The sequence below is a fragment of the Phalangium opilio genome, unplaced genomic scaffold (assembly GCF_054372755.1).
Source record: "Phalangium opilio isolate 3A_F unplaced genomic scaffold, DU_Popi_V2 ptg000002l_1, whole genome shotgun sequence".
NCBI lineage: Eukaryota > Metazoa > Arthropoda > Arachnida > Opiliones > Phalangiidae > Phalangium > Phalangium opilio.
In genome coordinates this window covers 15,934,950-15,960,262 of record NW_028324144.1, presented here as the reverse complement: position 1 = coordinate 15,960,262, position 25,313 = coordinate 15,934,950, and the positions used below count along the sequence as shown (strand labels likewise).

The 25,313-nt window shown below is 46.2% G+C and overlaps 2 non-coding genes across 2 annotated transcripts; both read right to left on the bottom strand.

Annotated features, from left to right (window-relative positions):
* Nucleotides 1-12,756: 12,756 nt before the first annotated feature.
* TRNAI-GAU (transfer RNA isoleucine (anticodon GAU)) lies at nucleotides 12,757-12,829 on the bottom strand. The gene has a single exon. It is a non-coding gene; the product is annotated as a tRNA-Ile (tRNA).
* Nucleotides 12,830-24,619: 11,790 nt separating this feature from the next.
* Nucleotides 24,620-24,692, bottom strand: TRNAI-GAU (transfer RNA isoleucine (anticodon GAU)). The gene has a single exon. It is a non-coding gene; the product is annotated as a tRNA-Ile (tRNA).
* Between the last annotated feature and the right edge of the window lie 621 nt (nucleotides 24,693-25,313).

Here is a 25,313-nt window from a genome sequence, read left to right as displayed (position 1 = left end):
GTTACATTTGAGATCCCAAAACATCGCTCTCGGGTGGGCTCGAACCACCAACCTATTAGTTAACAGCCGAACGCGCTAACCATCGAGCCTTGGAAGCTCAGAAATTAAATGGTTGTCACGTATTGTGGAAAAGATATGACTTTTCACGCTACATCTGAGACCCCACAACACCTCTCCCGGGTGGGCTCGAACCACCAACCTTTCGGTTAACAGCTGAACGCGCTAACCATTGAACCACGGAAGCTCAGAAATTAAATGGTTGTCAGGTATTGTGGAAAAGTTATGACTTTTCACGCTTCATCTGAGACCCCACAACACCTCTCCCGGGTGGGCTCGAACGACCAACCTTTCGGTTAATATCTAAACGCGTTAACCATTGCGCAACGGAAGCCCAAAAATTAAATGTTCGTCTGGTATTGTGGAAAAACTTTGACTTTTTACGTCACATCTGAGACCTCACAACACCGCTCCCGGATGGGCTCGAACCACCAACCTTTCGGTTAACAGCCGAACGCGCTAACCATTGCGCCACGGAAGCCCAAAAATTAAATGGTCGTCAGGTATTGTGGAAAAACTTTGGCTTTTTACGTTATATTTGAGATCCCAAAACACCGCTCCCGCGTGGGCTCGAACCACCAACCTTTCGGTTAACAACCGAACGCGCTAACCATTGAGCCACGGAAGCTCGGAAATTAAATGGTTGTCAGGAATAGTGGAAAACATATGACTATTCACGCTACATCTGAGACCCCACAACACCTTTCCCGGGTGGACTCGAACCACCAACCTTTTGGTTAACAGCTGAACGAGCTAACCATTGAGCCACGGAAGCTCAGAAATTATATGGTTGTCAGGTATTGTGGAAAAGTTATGACTTTTCACGCTACATCTAAGACCCCACAACACCTCTCCTGGGTGGGCTCGAACGACCAACCTTTCGGTTTACAGCTACACGCGCTAACCATTGCGCAAAGGAAGCCCAAAAATTAAATGGTCGTCAGGTATTGTGGAAAAACTTTGTCTTTTTACGTTACATTTGAGATCCCAAAACATCGCTCCCGGGTGGGCTCGAACCACCAACCTATAAGTTAACAGCCGAACGCGCTAACCATTGAGACACGGAAGCTCAGAAATTAAATGGTTGTCAGGTATAGTGGAAACGTTTTGACTTTTTACGCTACATCTGAGACCTCACAACACCGTTCCCGGGTGGACTCGAACCACCAACCTTTTGAAAAACAGCTAAGAGCGCTAACCATTGCGCCACGGAAGCCCAAATATTATATGGTCGTCAAGTATTGTGGAAAAACTTTGACTTTTTACGTCACATCTGAGACCTCACAACACCGCTCCCGGATGAGCTCTAACCACCAACCTTTCGGTTAACAGCCGAACGCGCTAACCATTGCGCCACGGAAGCCCAAAAATTAAATGGTCGTCAGGTATTGTGGAAAAACTTTGGCTTTTTACGTTACATTTGAGATCCCAAAACATCGCTCTCGGGTGGGCTCGAACCACCAACCTATTAGTTAACAGCCGAACGCGCTAACCATCGAGCCTTGGAAGCTCAGAAATTAAATGGTTGTCACGTATTGTGGAAAAGATATGACTTTTCACGCTACATCTGAGACCCCACAACACCTCTCCCGGGTGGGCTCGAACCACCAACCTTTCGGTTAACAGCTGAACGCGCTAACCATTGAACCACGGAAGCTCAGAAATTAAATGGTTGTCAGGTATTGTGGAAAAGTTATGACTTTTCACGCTTCATCTGAGACCCCACAACACCTCTCCCGGGTGGGCTCGAACGACCAACCTTTCGGTTAATATCTAAACGCGTTAACCATTGCGCAACGGAAGCCCAAAAATTAAATGTTCGTCTGGTATTGTGGAAAAACTTTGACTTTTTACGTCACATCTGAGACCTCACAACACCGCTCCCGGATGGGCTCGAACCACCAACCTTTCGGTTAACAGCCGAACGCGCTAACCATTGCGCCACGGAAGCTCAGAAATTAAATGGTTGTCAGGTATTGTGGAAAAACTTTGACTTTTTACGCTACACTGAGACCTCACAACACCGCTCCCGGGTGGACTCGAACCACCAACCTTTTGAATAACAGCTGAGAGCGCTAACCATTGCGCCACGGAAGCCCAAAAATTATAAGGTCGTCAGGTATTGTGGAAAAACTTTGGCTTTTTACGTTACATTTGAGATCCCAAAACACCACTCCCGGGTGGGCTCGAACCACCAACCTTTCGGTTAACAGCCGAACGCGCTAACCATTGAACCACGGAAGCTCAGAAATTAAATGGTTGTCAGGTATTGTGGAAAAGTTATGACTTTTCACGCTACATCTGAGACCCCACAACACCTCTCCCGGGTGGGCTCGAACGACCAACCTTTCGGTTAACATCTAAACGCGTTAACCATTGCGCAACGGAAGCCCAAAAATTAAATGTTCGTCAGGTATTGTGGAAAAACTTTGACTTTTTACATCACATGTGAGACCTAACAACACCGCTCCCGGATGGGCTCGAACCACCAAACTTTCGGTTAACAGCCGAACGCGCTAACCATTGCGCCACGGAAGCCCAAAAATTAAATGGTCGTCAGGTATTGTGGAAAAACTTTGGCTTTTTACGTTATATTTGAGATCCCAAAACACCGCTCCCGCGTGGGCTCGAACCACCATCCTATTGATTAACAGCCGAACGCGCTAACCATTGAGCCACGGACGCTCAGAAATTGAATGGTTGTCACGTATAGTGGAAAAGTTTTGACTTTTTACGCTACATCCGAGACCTCACAACACCGCTCCCGGGTGGACTCGAACCACCAACCTTTTGAATAACAGCTGAGAGCGCTAACCATTGCGCCACGGAAGCCCAAAAATTATATGGTCGTCAGGTATTGTGGAAAAACTTTGGCTTTTTACGTTACATTTGAGATCCCAAAACACCGCTCCCGGGTGGGCTCGAACCACCAACCTTTCGGTTAACAGCCGAACGCGCTAACCATTGCTCCACGGAAGCCCAAAAGTTACGTGGTCGTCAGGTATTGTGGAAAAACTTTGGCTTTTTACGTTACATTTGAGATCCCAAAACAGCGCTCCCGGGTGGGCTCGAACCACCAACCTATTAGTTAACAGCCGAACGCGCTAACCATTGAGCCAAGGAAGCTCAGAAATTAAATGGTTGTCACGTATTGTGGAAAAGATATGACTTTTCACGCTACATCTGAGACCCCACAACACCTCTCCCGGGTGGGCTCGAACCACCAACCTTTCGGTTAACAGCTGAACGCGCTAACCATTGAACCACGGAAGCTCAGAACTTAAATGGTTGTCACGTATAGTGGAAAAGTTTTGACTTTTTACGCTACATCTGAGACCTCAAAACACCGCTCCCGGGTGGACTCGAACCACCAACCTTTTGAATAACAGCTGAGAGCGCTAACCATTGCGCCACGGAAGCCCAAAAATTATATGGTCGTCAGGTATTGTGGAAAAACTTTGGCTTTTTACGTTACTTTTGAGATCCCAAAACACCGCTCCCGGGTGGGCTCGAACCACCAACCTTTCGGTTAACAGCCGAACGCGCTAACCATTGCTCCACGGAAGCCCAAAAGTTACGTGGTCGTCAGGTATTGTGGAAAAACTTTGGCTTTTTACGTTACATTTGAGATCCCAAAACAGCGCTCCCGGGTGGGCTCGAACCACCAACCTATTAGTTAACAGCCGAACGCCCTAACCATTGAGCCAAGGAAGCTCAGAAATTAAATGGTTGTCACGTATTGTGGAAAAGATATGACTTTTCACGCTACATCTGAGACCCCACAACACCTCTCCCGGGTGGGCTCGAACCACCAACCTTTCGGTTAACAGCTGAACGCGCTAACCATTGAACCACGGAAGCTCAGAAATTAAATGGTTGTCACGTATAGTGGAAAAGTTTTGACTTTTTACGCTACATCTGAGACCTCAAAACACCGCTCCCGGGTGGACTCGAACCACCAACCTTTTGAATAACAGCTGAGAGCGCTAACCATTGCGCCACGGAAGCCCAAAAATTATATGGTCGTCAGGTATTGTGGAAAAACTTTGGCTTTTTACGTTACTTTTGAGATCCCAAAACACCGCTCCCGGGTGGGCTCGAACCACCAACCTTTCGGTTAACAGCCGAACGCGCTAACCATTGCGCCACGGAAGCCCAAAAGTTAAGTGGTCGTCAGGTATTGTGGAAAAACTTTAGCTTTTTACGTTACATTTGATATCCCAAAACAGCGCTCCCGGGTGGGCTCGAACCACCAACCTATTAGTAAACAGCCGAACGCGCTAACCATTGAGCCACGGAAGCTCAGAAATTAAATGGTTGTCACGTATTGTGGAAAAGATATGACTTTTCACGCTACATCTGAGACCCCACAACACCTCTCCCGGTTGAGCTCGAACGACCAACCTTTCGGTTAACATCTAAACGCGTTAACCATTGCGCAACGGAAGCCCAAAAATTAAATGTTCGTCAGGTATTGTGGAAAAACTTTGAATTTTTACGTCACATCTGAGACCTCACAACACCGCTCCCGGATGGGCTCGAACCACCAACCTTTCGGTTAACAGCCGAACGCGCTAACCATTGCGCCCCGGAAGCCCAAAAATTAAATGGTCGTCAGGTATTGTGGAAAAACTTTGGCTTTTTACGTTACATTTGAGATCCCAAAACACCGCTCCCGGGTGGGCTCGAACCACCAACCCATTAGTTAACAGCCGAACGCGCTAACTCTTGAGCCACGGAAGCTCAGAACTTAAATGGTTCTCACGTATTGTGGAAAAGTTTAGACTTTTTACGCTACATCTGAGACCCCACAACACCTCTCCCGGGTGGGCTCGTTTTGTGTTCTTATGTGCCTACACATTACTAGTAACTAGACTATGATTGATGTTGGTTAAAAGTATTTAATGGTATATACAATGGATACAAGTCATAGTTGGTATAAAGCCTGAGTGGAACTAACTGACTGACTAACTAACTGTAGAGTTATCGTAGCCGGGGTTTATATACTAATTGTTATCACATAGATTGATAAGGTAGTAGGCCAAATAGTTTTTTATAGCTAACAACATAACATCACTTTTTCTTTTTAACAAACATATATATTTTTTTTATTGGCCTAATCTGTCTACTGGTTTGCGTGAGCGTGTTGAACGTCTAATGGTTGAAGCTTCAACGTTGTCGTGATTAGTCCTTTCTTGGTTTGTCATTGGTCTTACTGAGGCAGATGATGACCGTGTGTTGCTGGTGTTGTTAGTTGTCGGTGTGGGAATCCATATAGATTCGGTCGATGTCGCAGATGAATGATCCAGTGTCGCCGAGTCAGTTTTAGGGTTGACCAATCTCCTCCTTATTTGATTTTGGTGTCTTCGTTGCGACTGATGTCCAAACTTTATCTCGTACATCATTTCGCCGATGTTCTTGCTAACAAGACCAGGAATCCATTTGGGTCCTCGAGAGTAGTTTCTGACGTAGACCGGGTCTGATTCTCGGTACTTGGCTGGTGTTATGGAGTCGTACTTAGGTTCCTCCGGCTGCTCTTGTGGATTGACTAGGTCGAGGCATGTTGTGATGTTTCTTCCTAACATCAGCTCTGCAGGTGATTTTCCTGATGCTAGTGGAGTTCGTCTATGTCGCATGAGAATGCGATTCAGTCTTTCGTCCAACGTGCCTATGTTTTTGCACTGCAGTCCTTCGATAACGATGTCTTCCGCCGTCTTGTTTCCAATAGATAGTTTTGCAAGTGTAGTCTTCACCGTGCGAACGTTTCTTTCTGCAAGTTCATTGGATTGCGGATGATATGGTGGTGACGTTATGTGATTAATACCATTTTTAGAGGTGAAGTCATTGAACTGTTCGCTTGTGAAACATGACGCGTTATCCGTTACGAGTGTCCTTACGATCCCGAATCGAGCCATTTTATCACGAAGAGATCGAATGACGTTGTCTGATGAAGTTGTTGTTACGACGTCTACTTCTATCCACTTCGTGTACGCGTCGACTGTTATTAACAGGTACTTGTTTTCGATGGGAACCGCGAAGTCGCAATGTACTCGGTTCCAGGGTTTCGATACGATAGGCCATGGAGAGAATTCTTTGTGTGGTTCAGGTGCGTTTGCTTGGCAGATTCTACATCGTTTTGTGAATCGTACGATATAGTCATCGATTTTGGGCCACCATATTGTGGATCTCGCTAGGGACTTCATCCGGACGATGCCTTGGTGTGTGTCGTGGAGTTGTTCCAGCATACGTGATCGGAGGCTCTCGGGAACGATTACTCTTTGTCCCAGCATCAGTATCCCTCGCATCAACGATAGCTCGTCACGACGATTGAAGTATGGTTTCGTTTCTTCGTCTGCATGGTTCCATCCTCCGTTTATGGTTTTGTACATGACTCTTGATAGGATCTGGTCTTCAATCGTCGTGACGAGCTATCGTTGATGCGAGGGATACTGATGCTGGGACAAAGAGTAATCGTTCCCAAGAGCCTCAGATCACGTATGCTGGAACAACTCCACGACACACACCAAGGCATCGTCCGGATGAAGTCCCTAGCGAGATCCACAATATGGTGGCCCAAAATCGATGACTATATCGTACGATTCACAAAACGATGTAGAATCTGCCAAGCAAACGCACCTGAACCACACAAAGAATTCTCTCCATGGCCTATCGTATCGAAACCCTGGAACCGAGTACATTGCGACTTCGCGGTTCCCATCGAAAACAAGTACCTGTTAATAACAGTCGACGCGTACACGAAGTGGATAGAAGTAGACGTCGTAACAACAACTTCATCAGACAACGTCATTCGATCTCTTCGTGATAAAATGGCTCGATTCGGGATCGTAAGGACACTCGTAACGGATAACGCGTCATGTTTCACAAGCGAACAGTTCAATGACTTCACCTCTAAAAATGGTATTAATCACATAACGTCACCACCATATCATCCGCAATCCAATGGACTTGCAGAAAAAAACGTTCGCACGGTGAAGACTACACTTGCAAAACTATCTATTGGAAACAAGACGGCGGAAGACATCGTTATCGAAGGACTGCAGTGCAAAAACATAGGCACGTTGGACGAAAGACTGAATCGCATTCTCATGCGACATAGACGAACTCCACTAGCATCAGGAAAATCACCTGCAGAGCTGATGTTAGGAAGAAACATCACAACATGCCTCGACCTAGTCAATCCACAAGAGCAGCCGGAGGAACCTAAGTACGACTCCATAACACCAGCCAAGTACCGAGAATCAGACCCGGTCTACGTCAGAAACTACTCTCGAGGACCCAAATGGATTCCTGGTCTTGTTAGCAAGAACATCGGCGAAATGATGTACGAGATAAAGTTTGGACATCAGTCGCAACGAAGACACCAAAATCAAATAAGGAGGAGATTGGTCAACCCTAAAACTGACTCGGCGACACTGGATCATTCATCTGCGACATCGACCGAATCTATATGGATTCCCACACCGACAACTAACAACACCAGCAACACACGGTCATCATCTGCCTCAGTAAGACCAATGACAAACCAAGAAAGGACTAATCACGACAACGCTGAAGCTTCAACCATTAGACGTTCAACACGCTCACGCAAACCAGTAGACAGATTAGGCCAATAAAAAAAAATATATATGTTTGTTAAAAAGAAAAAGTGATGTTATGTTGTTAGCTATAAAAAACTATTTGGCCTACTACCTTATCAATCTATGTGATAACAATTAGTATATAAACCCCGGCTACGATAACTCTACAGTTAGTTAGTCAGTCAGTTAGTTCCACTCAGGCTTTATACCAACTATGACTTGTATCCATTGTATATACCATTAAATACTTTTAACCAACATCAATCATAGTCTAGTTACTAGTAATGTGTGGGCACATAAGAACACAACACGAGCCCACCCGGGAGAGGTGTTGTGGGGTCTCAGATGTAGCGTAAAAAGTCTAAACTTTTCCACAATACGTGAGAACCATTTAAGTTCTGAGCTTCCGTGGCTCAAGAGTTAGCGCGTTCGGCTGTTAACTAATGGGTTGGTGGTTCGAGCCCACCCGGGAGCGGTGTTTTGGGATCTCAAATGTAACGTAAAAAGCCAAAGTTTTTCCACAATACCTGACGACCATTTAATTTTTGGGCTTCCGGGGCGCAATGGTTAGCGCGTTCGGCTGTTAACCGAAAGGTTGGTGGTTCGAGCCCATCCGGGAGCGGTGTTGTGAGGTCTCAGATGTGACGTAAAAATTCAAAGTTTTTCCACAATACCTGACGAACATTTAATTTTTGGGCTTCCGTTGCGCAATGGTTAACGCGTTTAGATGTTAACCGAAAGGTTGGTCGTTCGAGCTCACCCGGGAGAGGTGTTGTGGGGTCTCAGATGTAGCGTGAAAAGTCATATCTTTTCCACAATACGTGACAACCATTTAATTTCTGAGCTTCCGTGGCTCAATGGTTAGCGCGTTCGGCTGTTTACTAATAGGTTGGTGGTTCGAGCCCACCCGGGAGCGCTGTTTTGGGATATCAAATGTAACGTAAAAAGCCAAAGTTTTTCCACAATACCTGACGACCACTTAACTTTTGGGCTTCCGTGGCGCAATGGTTAGCGCGTTCGGCTGTTAACCGAAAGGTTGGTGGTTCGAGCCCACCCGGGAGCGGTGTTTTGGGATCTCAAAAGTAACGTAAAAAGCCAAAGTTTTTCCACAATACCTGACGACCATATAATTTTTGGGCTTCCGTGGCGCAATGGTTAGCGCTCTCAGCTGTTATTCAAAAGGTTGGTGGTTCGAGTCCACCCGGGAGCGGTGTTTTGAGGTCTCAGATGTAGCGTAAAAAGTCAAAACTTTTCCACTATACGTGACAACCATTTAATTTCTGAGCTTCCGTGGTTCAATGGTTAGCGCGTTCAGCTGTTAACCGAAAGGTTGGTGGTTCGAGCCCACCCGGGAGAGGTGTTGTGGGGTCTCAGATGTAGCGTGAAAAGTCATATCTTTTCCACAATACGTGACAACCATTTAATTTCTGAGCTTCCTCGGCTCAATGGTTAGCGCGTTCGGCTGTTAACTAATAGGTTGGTGGTTCGAGCCCACCCGGGAGCGCTGTTTTGGGATCTCAAATGTAACGTAAAAAGCCAAAGTTTTTCCACAATACCTGACGACCACGTAACTTTTGGGCTTCCGTGGAGCAATGGTTAGCGCGTTCGGCTGTTAACCGAAAGGTTGGTGGTTCGAGCCCACCCGGGAGCGGTGTTTTGGGATCTCAAATGTAACGTAAAAAGCCAAAGTTTTTCCACAATACCTGACGACCATATAATTTTTGGGCTTCCGTGGCGCAATGGTTAGCGCTCTCAGCTGTTATTCAAAAGGTTGGTGGTTCGAGTCCACCCGGGAGCGGTGTTGTGAGGTCTCGGATGTAGCGTAAAAAGTCAAAACTTTTCCACTATACGTGACAACCATTTAATTTCTGAGCGTCCGTGGCTCAATGGTTAGCGCGTTCGGCTGTTAATTAATAGGATGGTGGTTCGAGCCCACGCGGGAGCGGTGTTTTGGGATCTCAAATATAACGTAAAAAGCCAAAGTTTTTCCACAATACCTGACAAACATTTAATTTTTGGGCTTCCGTTTCGCAATGGTTAGCGCGTTTAGCTGTTAACCGAAAGGTTGGTCGTTCGAGCCCACCCGGGAGGGGTGTTGTGGGGTCTCAGATGTAGCGTGAAAAGTCATAACTTTTCCACAATACCTGACAACCATATAATTTCTGAGCTTCCGTGGCTCAATGGTTAGCGCGTTCGGCTGTTAATTAATAGGTTGGTGGTTCGAGCCCACCCGGGAGCGGTGTTTTGGGATCTCAAATGTAACGTAAAAAGCCAAAGTTTTTCCACAATACCTGACGACCATTTAATTTTTGGGCTTCCGTGGCGCAATGGTTAGCGCGTTCGGCTGTTAACCGAAAGGTTGGTGGTTCGAGCCCATCCGGGAGCGGTGTTGTTAGGTCTCACATGTGATGTAAAAAGTCAAAGTTTTTCCACAATACCTGACGAACATTTAATTTTTGGGCTTCCCTTGCGCAATGGTTAACGCGTTTAGATGTTAACCGAAAGGTTGGTCGTTCGAGCCCACCCGGGAGAGGTGTTGTGGGGTCTCAGATGTAGCGTGAAAAGTCATAACTTTTCCACAATACCTGACAACCATTTAATTTCTGAGCTTCCGTGGTTCAATGGTTAGCGCGTTCGGCTGTTAACCGAAAGGTTGGTGGTTCGAGCCCACCCGGGAGCGGTGTTTTGGGATCTCAAATGTAACGTAACAAGCCAAAGTTTTTCCACAATACTTGACGACCATATAATTTTTGGGCTTCCGTGGCGCAATGGTTAGCGCTCTTAGCTGTTTTTCAAAAGGTTGGTGGTTCGAGTCCACCCGGGAACGGTGTTGTGAGGTCTCAGATGTAGCGTAAAAAGTCAAAACGTTTCCACTATACGTGACAACCATTTAATTTCTGAGCTTCCGTGTCTCAATGGTTAGCGCGTTCGGCTGTTAACTTATAGGTTGGTGGTTCGAGCCCACCCGGGAGCGATGTTTTGGGATCTCAAATGTAACGTAAAAAGCCAAAGTTTTTCCACAATACCTGACGACCATTTAATTTTTGGGCTTCCTTTGCGCAATGGTTAGCGCGTGTAGCTGTAAACCGAAAGGTTGGTCGTTCGATTCCACCCAGGAGAGGTGTTGTGGGGTCTTAGATGTAGCGTGAAAAGTCATAACTTTTCCACATTACCTGACAACCATATAATTTCTGAGCTTCCGTGGCTCAATGGTTAGCTCGTTCAGCTGTTAACCAAAAGGTTGGTGGTTCGAGTCCACCCGGGAAAGGTGTTGTGGGGTCTCAGATGTAGCGTGAATAGTCATATGTTTTCCACTATTCCTGACAACCATTTAATTTCCGAGCTTCCGTGGCTCAATGGTTAGCGCGTTCGGTTGTTAACCGAAAGGTTGGTGGTTCGAGCCCACCCGGGAGAGGTGTTGTGAGGTCTCAGATGTAGCGTAAAAAGTCAAAACTTTTCCACTATACGTGTCAACCATTTAATTTCTGAGCTTCCGTGGCTCAATGGTTAGCGCGTTCGGCTGTTAACTAATAGGTTGGTGGTTCGAGCACACCCGGGAGCGATGTTTTGGGATCTCAAATGTAACGTAAAAAACCAAAGTTTTTCCACAATACCTGACGACCATTTAATTTTTGGGCTTCCGTCGCGCAATGGTTAGCGCGTGTAACTGCAAACCGAATGGTTGGTCGTTCGAGCCCACACGGGAGAGGTGTTGTGGGGTCTCAGATGTAGCGTGAAAAGTCATAACTTTTCCACAATACCTGACAACCATATAATTTCTGAGCTTCCGTGGCTCAATGGTTAGCGCGTTCGGTTGTTAACCGAAATGTTGGTGGTTCGAGCCCACCCGGGAGAGGTGTTGTGGGGTCTAAGATGTAGCGTGAAAAGTCATAACTTTTCCACAATACCTGACAACCATACAATTTCTGAGCTTCCGTGGCTCAATGGTTAGCGCGTTCAGCTGTTAACCGAAAGGTTGGTGGTTCGAGCCCACCCGGGAGAGGTGTTGTGGGGTCTCAGATGTAGCGTGAATAGTCATCATATGTTTTCCACAATTCCTGAAAACCATTTAATTTTCGAATTTCCGTGGCTCAATGGTTAGCGCGTGCGGTTGTTAACCGACAGGTTGGTTGTTCGAGCCCACCCGGGAGAGGTGTTGTGGGGTCTCTGATGTATCGTAAAAGGTCAAAACGTTTCCACAATACGTGACAACCATTTAATTTCTGAGCTTCCGTGGCTCAATAGTTAGCGCGTTTGGCTGTTAACTAATAGGTTGGTGGTTCAAGCCCACCCGGGAGCGGTGTTTTGGGATCTCAAATGTAACGTAAAAAGCCAAAGTTTTTCCACAATACCTGACGACCGTATAATTTTTGGGCTTCCGTGGCTCAATGGTTAGCGCCCTCAGCTGTTATTCAAAAGGTTGGTGGTTCGAGTCCACCCGGGAGCGATGTTGTGAGGTCTCAGATGTAGCGTAAAAAGTCAAAACTTTTCCACTATACGTGACAACCATTTAATTTCTGAGCTTCCGTGGCTCAATGGTTAGCGCGTTCGGCTGTTAATTAATAGGTTGGTGGTTCCACGGAAGCTCAGAAATTAAATGGTTGTCAGGTATTGTGGAAAAACTTTGGCTTTTTACGTTACATTTGAGATCCCAAAACACCGCTCCCGGGTGGGCTCGAACCAACAACCTATTAGTTAACAGCCGAATGCGCTAACCATTGCGCCACGGAAGCCCAAAAATTAAATGTTCGTCAGGTATTGTGGAAAAACTTTGACTTTTTACGTCACATCTGAGACCTCACAACACCGCTCCCGGATGGGCTCGAACCACCAACCTTTCGGTTAACAGCCGAAAGCGCTAACTATTGCGCCACGGAAGCCCAAAAATTAAATGGTTGTCAGGTATTGTGGAAAAACTTTGGCTTTTTACGTTACATTTGAGATCCCAAAACACCGCTCCCGGGTGGGCTCGAACCAACAACCTATTAGTTAACAGCCGAACGCGCTAACCATTGAGCCACGGAAGCTCAGAAATTAAATGGTTGTCACGTATAGTGGAAAAGTTTTGACTTTTTACGCTACATCTGAGACCGCACAACACCGCTCCCGGGTGGACTCGAACCACCAACCTTTCGGTTATCAGCCGAACGCGCTAACCATTGCGCCACGGAAGCCCAAAATTTAAATGGTCGTCAGGTATTGTGGAAAAACTCTGGCTTTTTACGTTACATTTGAGATCCCAAAAGACCGCTCCCGGGTGGGCTCGAACCACCAACCTATTAATTAACAGCCGAACGCGCTAACCATTGAGCCACGAAAGCTCAGAAATTAAATGGTTGTCAGGTATTGTGGAAAAGTTATGACTTTTCACGCTACATCAGAGACCGCACAACACCTCTCCCGGGTGGGCTCGAACGACCAACCTTTCGGTTAACAGCTAAACGCGCTAACCATTGCGCAACGGAAGCCCAAAAATTAAATGTTCGTCAGGTATTGTGGAAAAACTTTGGCTTTTTACGTTATATTTGAGATCCCAAAACACCGCTCCCGCGTGGGCTCGAACCACCATCCTATTAATTAACAGCCGAACGCGCTAACCATTGAGCCACGGAAGCTCAGAAATTCAATGGTTGTCACGTATAGTGCAAAAGTTATGACTTTTCACGCTACATCTGAGACCCCACAACACCTCTCCCGGGTGGGCTCGAACGACCAACCTTTCGGTTAACATCTAAAATGCGTTAACCATTGCGCAACGGAAGCCCAAAAATTAAATGTTCGTCAGGTATTGTGGAAAAACTTTGAATTTTTACGTCACATCTGAGACCTCACAACACCGCTCCCGGATGGGCTCGAACCACCAACCTTTCGGTTAAAAGCCGAACGCTCTAACTCTTGAGCCACGAAAGCTCAGAAATTAAATGGTTCTCACGTATTTTGGAAACGTTTTGACTTTTTACGCTACATCTGAGACCCCACAACACCTCTCCTGGGTGGGCTCGAACCACCAACCTTTCGGTTAACAACCGAACGCGCTAACCATTGAGCCACAGAAGCTCGGAAATTAAATGGTTGTCAGGAATTGTGGAAAACATAAGACTTTTCACGCTACATCTGAGACCCCACAACACCTCTCCGGGTGGGCTCGAACGACCAACCTTTCGGTTAACGGCTAAACGCGCTAACCATTGCGCCACGGAAGCCCAAAAATTATATGGTCGTCAGGTATTGTGGAAAAACTTTGGCTTTTTACGTTACATTTGAGATCCCAAAACACCGTTCCCGGGTGGGCTTGAACCACCAACCTATTAGTTAACAGCCGAACGCGCTAACTATTGAGCCACGGAAGCTCAGAAATTAAATGGTTGTCAGGTATTGTGGAAAAACTTTGACTTTTTACGTCACATCTGAGACCTCACAACACCGCTCCCGGATGGGCTCGAACCACCAACCTTTCGGTTAACAGCCGAACGCGCTAACCATGGCGCCACGGAAGCCCAAAAATCAAATGGTCGTCAGGTATTGTGGAAAAACTTTGGCTTTTTACGTTACATTTGAGATCCCAAAACACCGCTCCCGGGTGGGCTCGAACCACCAACCTATAAATTAACAGCCGAACGCGCTAACCATTGAGCCACGGATGCTCAGAAATTAAATGGTTGTCACGTATAGTGGAAAAATTTGACTTTTTACGCTACATCTGAGACCTCACAACAGCACTCCCGGGTGGACTCGAACCACCAACCTTTTGAATAACAGCTGAAAGCGCTAACCATTGCGCCACGGAAGCCCAAAAATTAAATGGTCGTCAGGTATTGTGGAAAAACTTTGGCTTTTTACGTTACATTTGAGATCCAAAAACACCGCTCCCGGGTGGGCTTGAACCACCAACCTATAAGTTAACAGCCGAACGCGCTAACTATTGAGCCACGGAAGCTCAGATATTAAATGGTTGTCACGTATTGTGGAACAGTTTTGACTTTTTACGCTACATCTGAGACCCCACAACACCTCTCCCGGGTGGGCTCGAACCACCAACCTATTAGTTAACAGCCGAACGCGCTAACCATTGAGCCACGGAAGCTTAGAAATTATATGGTTGTCAGGTATTGTGGAAAAGCTATGACTTTTCACGCTACATCTGAGACCCCACAACACCGCTCCCGGGTGGGCTCGAACCACCAAACTGTCGGTTAACAACCGCACGAGCTAACCATTGAGCCACGGATGCTCGGAAATTAAATGGTTGTCAGGAATAGTGGAAAACATATGACTATTCACGCTACATCTGAGACCCCACAACACCGCTCCCGGGTGGACTCGAACCACCAACCTTTTGAATAACAGCTGAGAGCGCTAACCATTGCGCCACGGAAGCCCAAAAATTATAAGGTCGTCAGGTATTGTGGAAAAACTTTTGCTTTTTACGTTACATTTGAGATCCCAAAACACCGCTCCCGGGTGGGCTCGAACCACCAACCTTTCGGTTAACAGCCGAACGCGCTAACCATCGAGCCTTGGAAGCTCAGAAATTAAATGGTTGTCACGTATTGTGGAAAAGATATGACTTTTCACGCTACATCTGAGACCCCACAACACCTCTCCCGGGTGGGCTCGAACCACCAACCATTCGGTTAACAGCTGAACGCGCTAACCATTGAACCACGGAAGCTCAGAAATTAAATGGTTGTCAGGTATTGTGGAAAAGTTATGACTTTTCACGCTACATCTGAGACCCCACAACACATCTCCCGGGTGGGCTCGAACGACCAACCTTTCGGTTAACATCTAAACGCGTTAACCATTGCGCAACGGAAGCCCAAAAATTAAATGTTCGTCAGGTATTGTGGAAAAACTTTGACTTTTTACATCACATGTGAGACCTAACAACACCGCTCCCGGATGGGCTCGAACCACCAACCTTTCGGTTAACAGCCGAACGCGCTAACCATTGCGCCACGGAAGCCCAAAAATTAAATGGTCGTCAGGTATTGTGGAAAAACTTTGGCTTTTTACGTTACATTTGAGATCCCAAAACACCGCTCCCGGGTGGGCTCGAACCACCAACCTATTAATTAACAGCCGAACGCGCTAACCATTGAGCCACGGAAGCTCAGAAGTTATATGGTTGTCAGGTATTGTGGAAAAGTTATGACTTTTCACGCTACATCTGAGACCCCACAACACCTCTCCCGGGTGGTCTCGAACGACCAACCTTTCGGTTATTAGCTAAACGCGCTAACCATTGCGCAACGGAAGCCCAAAAATTAAATGTTTGTCAGGTATTGTGGAAAAACTTTGGCTTTTTACGTTATATTTGAGATCCCAAAACACAGCTCCCGCGTGGGCTCGAACCACCATCCTATTAATTAACAGCCGAACGCGCTAACCATTGAGCCACGGACGATCAGAAATTAAATGGTTGTCACGTATAGTGGAAAAGTTTTGACTTTTTACGCTACATCCGAGACCTCACAACACCGCTCCCGGGTGGACTCGAACCACCAACCTTTTGAATAACAGCTGAGAGCGCTAACCATTGCGCCACGGAAGCCCAAAAATTATATGGTCGTCAGGTATTGTGGAAAAACTTTGGCTTTTTACGTTACATTTGAGATCCCAAAACACCGCTCCCGGGTGGGCTCGAACCACCAACCTTTCGGTTAACAGCCGAACGCGCTAACCATTGCTCCACGGAAGCCCAAAAGTTACGTGGTCGTCAGGTATTGCGGAAAAACTTTGGCTTTTTACGTTACATTTGAGATCCCAAAACAGCGCTCCCGGGTGGGCTCGAACCACCAACCTATTAGTTAACAGCCGAACGCGCTAACCATTGAGCCAAGGAAGCTCAGAAATTAAATGGTTGTCACGTATTGTGGAAAAGATATGACTTTTCACGCTACATCTGAGACCCCACAACACCTCTCCCGGGTGAGCTCGAACGACCAACCTTTCGGTTAACATCTAAACGCGTTAACCATTGCGCAACGGAAGCCCAAAAATTAAATGTTCGTCAGGTATTGTGGAAAAACTTTGAATTTTTACGTCACATCTGAGACCTCACAACACCGCTCCCGGATGGGCTCGAACCACCAACCTTTCGGTTAACAGCCGAACGCGCTAACCATTGCGCCCCGGAAGCCCAAAAATTAAATGGTCGTCAGGTATTGTGGAAAAACTTTGGCTTTTTACGTTACATTTGAGATCCCAAAACACCGCTCCCGGGTGGGCTCGAACCACCAACCCATTAGTTAACAGCCGAACGCGCTAACTCTTGAGCCACGGAAGCTCAGAAATTAAATGGTTCTCACGTATTGTGGAAAAGTTTAGACTTTTTACGCTACATCTGAGACCCCACAACACCTCTCCCGGGTGGGCTCGTGTTGTGTTCTTATGTGCCTACACATTACTAGTAACTAGACTATGATTGATGTTGGTTAAAAGTATTTAATGGTATATACAATGGATACAAGTCATAGTTGGTATAAAGCCTGAGTGGAACTAACTGACTGACTAACTAACTGTAGAGTTATCGTAGCCGGGGTTTATATACTAATTGTTATCACATAGATTGATAAGGTAGTAGGCCAAATAGTTTTTTATAGCTAACAACATAACATCACTTTTTCTTTTTAACAAACATATATATTTTTTTTATTGGCCTAATCTGTCTACTGGTTTGCGTGAGCGTGTTGAACGTCTAATGGTTGAAGCTTCAACGTTGTCGTGATTAGTCCTTTCTTGGTTTGTCATTGGTCTTACTGAGGCAGATGATGACCGTGTGTTGCTGGTGTTGTTAGTTGTCGGTGTGGGAATCCATATAGATTCGGTCGATGTCGCAGATGAATGATCCAGTGTCGCCGAGTCAGTTTTAGGGTTGACCAATCTCCTCCTTATTTGATTTTGGTGTCTTCGTTGCGACTGATGTCCAAACTTTATCTCGTACATCATTTCGCCGATGTTCTTGCTAACAAGACTAGAAATCCATTTGGGTCCTCGAGAGTAGTTTCTGACGTAGACCGGGTCTGATTCTCGGTACTTGGCTGGTGTTATGGAGTCGTACTTAGGTTCCTCCGGCTGCTCTTGTGGATTGACTAGGTCGAGGCATGTTGTGATGTTTCTTCCTAACATCAGCTCTGCAGGTGATTTTCCTGATGCTAGTGGAGTTCGTCTATGTCGCATGAGAATGCGATTCAGTCTTTCGTCCAACGTGCCTATGTTTTTGCACTGCAGTCCTTCGATAACGATGTCTTCCGCCGTCTTGTTTCCAATAGATAGTTTTGCAAGTGTAGTCTTCACCGTGCGAACGTTTCTTTCTGCAAGTCCATTGGATTGCGGATGATATGGTGGTGACGTTATGTGATTAATACCATTTTTAGAGGTGAAGTCATTGAACTGTTCGCTTGTGAAACATGACGCGTTATCCGTTACGAGTGTCCTTACGATCCCGAATCGAGCCATTTTATCACGAAGAGATCGAATGACGTTGTCTGATGAAGTTGTTGTTACGACGTCTACTTCTATCCACTTCGTGTACGCGTCGACTGTTATTAACAGGTACTTGTTTTCGATGGGAACCGCGAAGTCGCAATGTACTCGGTTCCAGGGTTTCGATACGATAGGCCATGGAGAGAATTCTTTGTGTGGTTCAGGTGCGTTTGCTTGGCAGATTCTACATCGTTTTGTGAATCGTACGATATAGTCATCGATTTTGGGCCACCATATTGTGGATCTCGCTAGGGACTTCATCCGGACGATGCCTTGGTGTGTGTCGTGGAGTTGTTCCAGCATACGTGATCTGAGGCTCTCGGGAACGATTACTCTTTGTCCCAGCATCAGTATCCCTCGCATCAACGATAGCTCGTCACGACGATTGAAGTATGGTTTCGTTTCTTCGTCTGCATGGTTCCATCCTCCGTTTATGGTTTTGTACATGACTCTTGATAGGATCTGGTCTTTTTCAGTTTCGCGCCGAATATCTTCCGTAGTTGTCGGACTGTTGTCGATCTTTTCAATGAGAAGAACATACTCTGTGGGCAATGGTGGTTCTTGAGGTTGTACCGGAAGTGGTAGTCGGCTCAGGAAATCGGCGTTTGAGTGCATGCTGCCTTTCTTGTATTCTATCTGGTAATCGTACGCAGATAGTGCCAGTGACCATCTTTGTAACCTCTCGGCCGCCATTTGTGGAGTTGGTTTGTTTTCAGACAAGAGACTGATCAAAGGTTGATGGTCCGTGATCAGTTTGAATCGACGTCCAAGCAGGTAGTCTCGGAACTTTGTGACGCCGTAGATGAGAGTTAGGGCTTCTTTTTCGATTTGGGAGTAATTCTTTTCCGCTTGAGATATTGTCCGGGATGCGAAGGCTATAGGTCGTTCTTCTCCGTTGGTGAAGTGTGATATTACGGCTCCTATGCCGGCTGGTGACGCATCACAGGCTAGTCTGATTTCAAGTTCTGGATCGAAATGCACCAATAGGTTAGATGTGGTGAGGAACTCCTTGGCTCTTTGAAACGTTTCCTTCTCCAGTTTGCCCCATTTCCAATCTGTCGTCTTCTTGAGAAGCTCGAAAAGCGGTGCAAGTTGCATGGCGTAGTTCGGCACGAACTTTGAATAGTAATTAATAAGGCCTAGGAAGGACCTTAGTTCTTCCACGTTCTGTGGCTCTGGCGCTTCGGAAATGGCTGTCATTTTGTTTGACATGGGCTGCAGGCCTCTACTGTCCAGGTGGTGTCCCAAGAAATCGAGCGATGTCTTGGCAAACTGGCATTTCTCTCGTCGTAATTTGAGTCCTGCTTCTTTTATTGTTCCCAGTATCAAGTCCAATTACCTTAAGTGGTCAGCTTCGTCTTTGCCTCCAATTGCAATGTCATCTTGCATGGGTGTTACGTTTTCTTGATTTCTGAGTAACGCTTCCATGTGTTTCTGGAAGATCGCCGAAGCTGAGGATATCCCATACGGTAGGTAGTTATACCGGAACAAGCCTTTCTGCGTGTTGATCACAACTAGATCTTTGGACTCGTCTTCTAGTTCAAGTTGGCTGTAAGCGTCTCGCATGTCCAGCTTCGAGAATACTTTACATCCGGAGAGTTTCGTGAAAATATCCTCGGCTTTCGGTAAGGGATATTTCTCAGTCTGAATTTGACGATTGGCTGTGACCTTGAAGTCGCCGCAAATTCTGACGTTCCCATTAGGCTTCAAAATTGGGACGTTAGGAGCCGCCGATGTTGCGAATGGTACAGGAGAGATGATGTTTGCATCATGCAGTCTTCCCAGTTCTTCATCGACCTTGTCTTTGTACGCGTAAGGCACTGATCTTGCTTTGAAGAATCGTGGTTCAATTTCTGGTTTGCGATACAAGTGGACTTTAACTCCCTTGACACATCCATATGAACTTGTGTCAAAGATCTCGGCATGCTTGTCCAGTACGGCCTGTAGCGCTTCATCCTTGCTTGATACATTCATGACCAGGCTCGCTTGATTTAATACACCCTTTTTTAGGATCGGAAGTGAGGATGAAAGCCAGGTTCTACCGCAAAGCGTAGGTCGTTTTCCTCGGTATATCACGATGGGTAGTACGTCTTCGTGCTCTAGATACGTGACGTTGACTTTTGCGACGCCGATAGTCTCGATGCAATGGCCCGAAAATGATCTGAGTCTTTTGTCAAACTTTCGTGTGGATCCTTCGTCGATGATGGCGTTGGCGTTCTCGCTAGACATGAGGGTAAACGCTGAACCCGTGTCGACTTCCATGGTGAAATTTTTCTTGTTGACAAGGCATGCTATCTTGTATAGTCCTCCGGGTCTCACTTCATGTGTTACTGGTACGTGATAGATCCCGTGTTTACTTTGCTCCATGGGTACTTCCTCGGATACGATTTTATGAACGTCGAAGGCTTCGTATTCTTCCTCCTGGATGTCAACGTTGGCAGGTTCGTGTCCAAGAGAATTACATCTGTAGCATTCTTTGCTGTCACTGCTGTATGACTTCATGGAATTATCTTGATTATTGAACCTTGCTGAATTCCCATCTTGACTTCTTGTCTGTGGTTTTCTTGTCTTCTAAGGACGTTTCTTCTTGGATAAGATGGATACGGAATTACTTCATCGTTTTTCTCTGTGCTTCTGTGATTCTTCATGGCACAGATGTTTTGCGTTGCCTGTTCCATAGCTTGAGCAATAGCAATAGCTTTAGCGAGCGTCAGTTTATCTTCAGCTAAGAGGCGTTTTTGCAGTGAGTCTTCTCGGCACCCGCATACTAATCGGTCTCTAAGCATGTCATCCAGCGATCCACCATAGTTACAAAATTCACTCATACGTCTGAGTTCGGAGATGTATTTAGCGATAGTTTCTCCATGTTGACGATCTCTCGAGTTGAACTTGAACCTCTCTACTATTTCGGATGGTATCGGGTTGAAGTAATCATTCAAGGCTTTGACTAATTCTGTGTAGGTTTTATCCGTTGGCTTGGCTGGTCCCACTATGTTGCGCAGTGTGGCGTATGTCGAAGCTCCGATAACCGTCAGCAACATCGCCTTCTTTTTAGCTTCAGCGTCTATATCGTTAGCAACGAAGTATTGCCCCAGTCTTTCGGCATATAAGGTCCATGATTCCGTTTGTTCATTGAACGTTCCAAAATGAGCAGTGACTGACATGTTTGAGGATTCGATGATTGTCTCTCGTTGTCTTGATGTCCTTCTCTTGTACTGGTGGTGATCTTCGTTGTAGATGCTGTTAGTCGTTGAAGTGGAACTGTCGACGCGATCTTGTTAATACGATCTCGTTAAAGCCATCTCGCCTCCGTCGCCATTTGTTGTGTTCTTATGTGCCTACACATTACTAGTAACTAGACTATGATTGATGTTGGTTAAAAGTATTTAATGGTATATACAATGGATACAAGTCATAGTTGGTATAAAGCCTGAGTGGAACTAACTGACTGACTAACTAACTGTAGAGTTATCGTAGCCGGGGTTTATATACTAATTGTTATCACATAGATTGATAAGGTAGTAGGCCAAATAGTTTTTTATAGCTAACAACATAACAGCTCGAACCACCAACCTTTCGGTTAACAACCGAACGCGCTAACCATTGAGCCACAGAAGCTCGGAAATTAAATGGTTGTCAGGAATTGTGGAAAACATATGACTTTTCACGATACATCTGAGACCCCACAACACCTCTCCCGGGTGGGCTCGAACCACCAACCTTTCGGTTAACGGCTAAACGCGCTAACCATTGCGCAAAGGAAGCCCAAAAATTAAATATTCGTCTGGTATTGTGGAAAAACTTTGGCTTTTTACGTTACATTTGAGATCCCAAAACAACGCTCCCGGGTGGGCTCGAACCACCAACCTATTAATTAACAGCCGAATGCGCTAATCATTGAGCAACGGAAGCTCAGAATTTATATGGTTGTCAGGTATTGTGGAAACGTTATGACTTTTCACGCTACATCTGAGACCCCACAACACCTCTCCCGGGTGGGCTCGAACGACCAACCTTTCGGTTAACGGCTAAACGCGCTAACCATTGCGCAAAGGAAGCCCAAAAATTAAATATTCGTCTGGTATTGTGGAAAAACTTTGGCTTTTTACGTTACATTTGAGATCCCAAAACACCGCTCCCGGGTGGGCTCGAACCACCAACCTATTAATTAACAGCCGAACGCGCTAATCATTGAGCCACGGAAGCTCAGAAATTATATGGTTGTCAGGTATTGTGGAAAAGTTATGACTTTTCACGCTACATCTGAGACCCCACAACACCTCTCCCGGGTGGTCTCGAACGACCAACCTTTCGGTTATTAGCTAAACGCGCTAACCATTGCGCCACGGAAGCCAAAAAATTAAATGTTCGTCAGGTATTGTGGAAAAACTTTGGCTTTTTACGTTACATTTGAGATCCCAAAACACCACTCCCGGGTGGGCTCGAACCACCAACCTATTAATTAACAGCCGAACGCGCTAACCATTGAGCCACGGAAGCTCAGAAATTAAATGGTCGTCAGGTATTGTGGAAAAACTTTGGCTTTTTACGATACATTTGAGATCCCAAAACACCGCTCCCGGGTGGGCTCGAACCACCAACCTATTAATTAACAGCCGAACGCGCTAATCATTGAGCCACGGAAGCTCAGAAATTATATGGTTGTCAGGTATTGTGGAAAAGTTATGACTTTTCACGCTACATCTGAGACCCCACAACACCTCTCCCGGGTGGTCTCGAACGACCAACCTTTCGGTTATTAGCTAAACGCGCTAACCATTGCGCCACGGAAGCCAAAAAATTAAATGTTCGTCAGGTATTGTGGAAAAACTTTGGCTTTTTACGATACATTTGAGATCCCAAAACACCGCTCCCGGGTGGGCTCGAACCACCAACCTATTAATTAACAGCCGAACGCGCTAATCATTGAGCCACGGAAGCTCAGAATTTAAATGGTCGTCAGGTATTGTGGAAAAACTTTGGCTTTTTACGATACATTTGAGATCCCAAAACACCGCTCCCGGGTGGGCTCGAACCACCAACCTAATAATTAACAGCCGAACGCGCTAATCATTGAGCCACGGAAGCTCAGAAATTAAATGGTTGTCACGTATAGTGGAAAAGTTTTGACTTTTTACGCTACATCTGAGACCTCACAAAAAAGCTCCCGGGCGGGCTCGAACCACCAACCTTTTGAATAACAGCCGAGAGCGCTAACCATTGCGCCACGGAAGCCCAAAAATTATATGGTCGTCAGGTATAATGGAAAAACTTTGACTTTTTACGTCACATCTGAGACCTCACAACACCGCTCCCGGATGGGCTCGAACCACCAACCTTTCGGTTAACAGCCAAACGCGTTAACCATTGCGCCACGGAAGCCCAAAAATTAAATGGTCGTCAGTTATTGTGGAAAAACTGTGGCTTTTTACGTTACATTTGAGATCCCATAACATCGCTCCCGGGTGGGCTCGAACCACCACCCTATTAGTTAACAGCCAAACGCGCTAACCATTGAGCCACGGAAGCTCGGAAATTAAATGGTTGTCACGTATTGTGGAAAAGATAAGACTTTTCACGCTACATCTGAGACCCCAAAACACCTCTCCCGGGTGGGCTCGAACCACCAACCTTTCGGTTAACAGCTGAACGCGCTAACCATTGAACCACGGAAGCTCAGAAATTAAATGGTTGTCAGGTATTGTGGAAAAGTTATGACTTTTCACGCTACATCTGAGACCCCACAACACCTCTCCCGGGTGGGCTCGAACGACCAACCCCTCGGTTAACATCTGATCGCGTTAACCATTGCGCAACGGAAGCCCAAAAATTAAATGTTCGTCAGGTATTGTGGAAAAACTCTGACTTTTTACGTTACATTTGAGATCCCAAAACACCGCTCCGGGGTGGGCTCGAACCACCAACCTATTAATTAACAGCCGAACGCGCTAATCATTGAGCCACGGAAGCTCAGAAATTAAATGGTTGTCACGTATAGTGGAAAAGTTTACGCTACATCTGAGACCTCACAACAAAGCTCAAGGGCGGGCTCGAACCACCAACCTTTTGAATAACAGCCGAAAGCGCTAACCATTGCGCCACGGAAGCCCAAAAATTATATGGTCGTCAGGTATTGTGGAAAAACTTTGACTTTTTACGTCACATCTGAGACCTCACAACACCGCTCCAGGATGGGCTCGAACCAACAACCTTTCTGTTAACAGCCGAACGCGCTAAGCATTGCGCCACGGAAGGCCAAAAATTAAATGGTCGTCAGGTATTGTGGAAAAGCTTTGAATTTTTACGCTACATCTGAGATCCCAAAACATCGCTCCCGGGTGGGCTCGAACCACCAACCTTTTCAATAACAGCTGAGAGCGCTAACCATTGCGACACGGAAGCCCAAAAATTATGTGGTCGTCAGGTATTGTGGAAAAACTTTGACTTTTTACGTCACATCTGAGACCTCACAACACCGCTCCCGAATGGGCTCGGACCACCAACCTTTCGGTTATCAGCCGAACGCGCTAACAATTGCGCCACGGAAGCCCAAAAATTATATGGTCGTCAGTTATTGTGGAAAAACTTTCGCTTTTTACGTTACATTTGAGATCCCAAAACATCGCTCCCGGGTGGGCTCGAAACACCAACCTATTAGTTAACAGCCGAGCGCGCTAACCATTGAGCCACGGAAGCTCGGAAATTAAATGATTGTCACGTATTGTGGAAAAGATAAGACTTTTCACGCTACATCTGAGACCCCAAAACACCTCTCCCGGGTGGGCTCGAACCACCAACCTTTCGGTTAACAGCTGAACGCGCAAACCATTGAACCACGGAAGCTCAGAAATTAAATGGTTGTCAGGTATTGTGGAAAAGTTATGACTTTTCACGCTACATCAGAGACCCCACAACACCTCTCCCGGGTGGGCTCGAACCACCAACCTTTCGGTTAACAGCTGAACGCGCTAACCATTGAACCACGGAAGCTCAGAAATTAAATGGTTGTCAGGTATTGTGGAAACGTTATGGCTTTTCACGCTACATCTGAGACCCCACAACACCTCTCCCGGGTGGGCTCGAACGACCAACCTTTCGGTTAACATCTAAACGCGTTAACCATTGCGCAACGGAAGCCCAAAAATTAAATGTTCGTCAGGTATTGTGGAA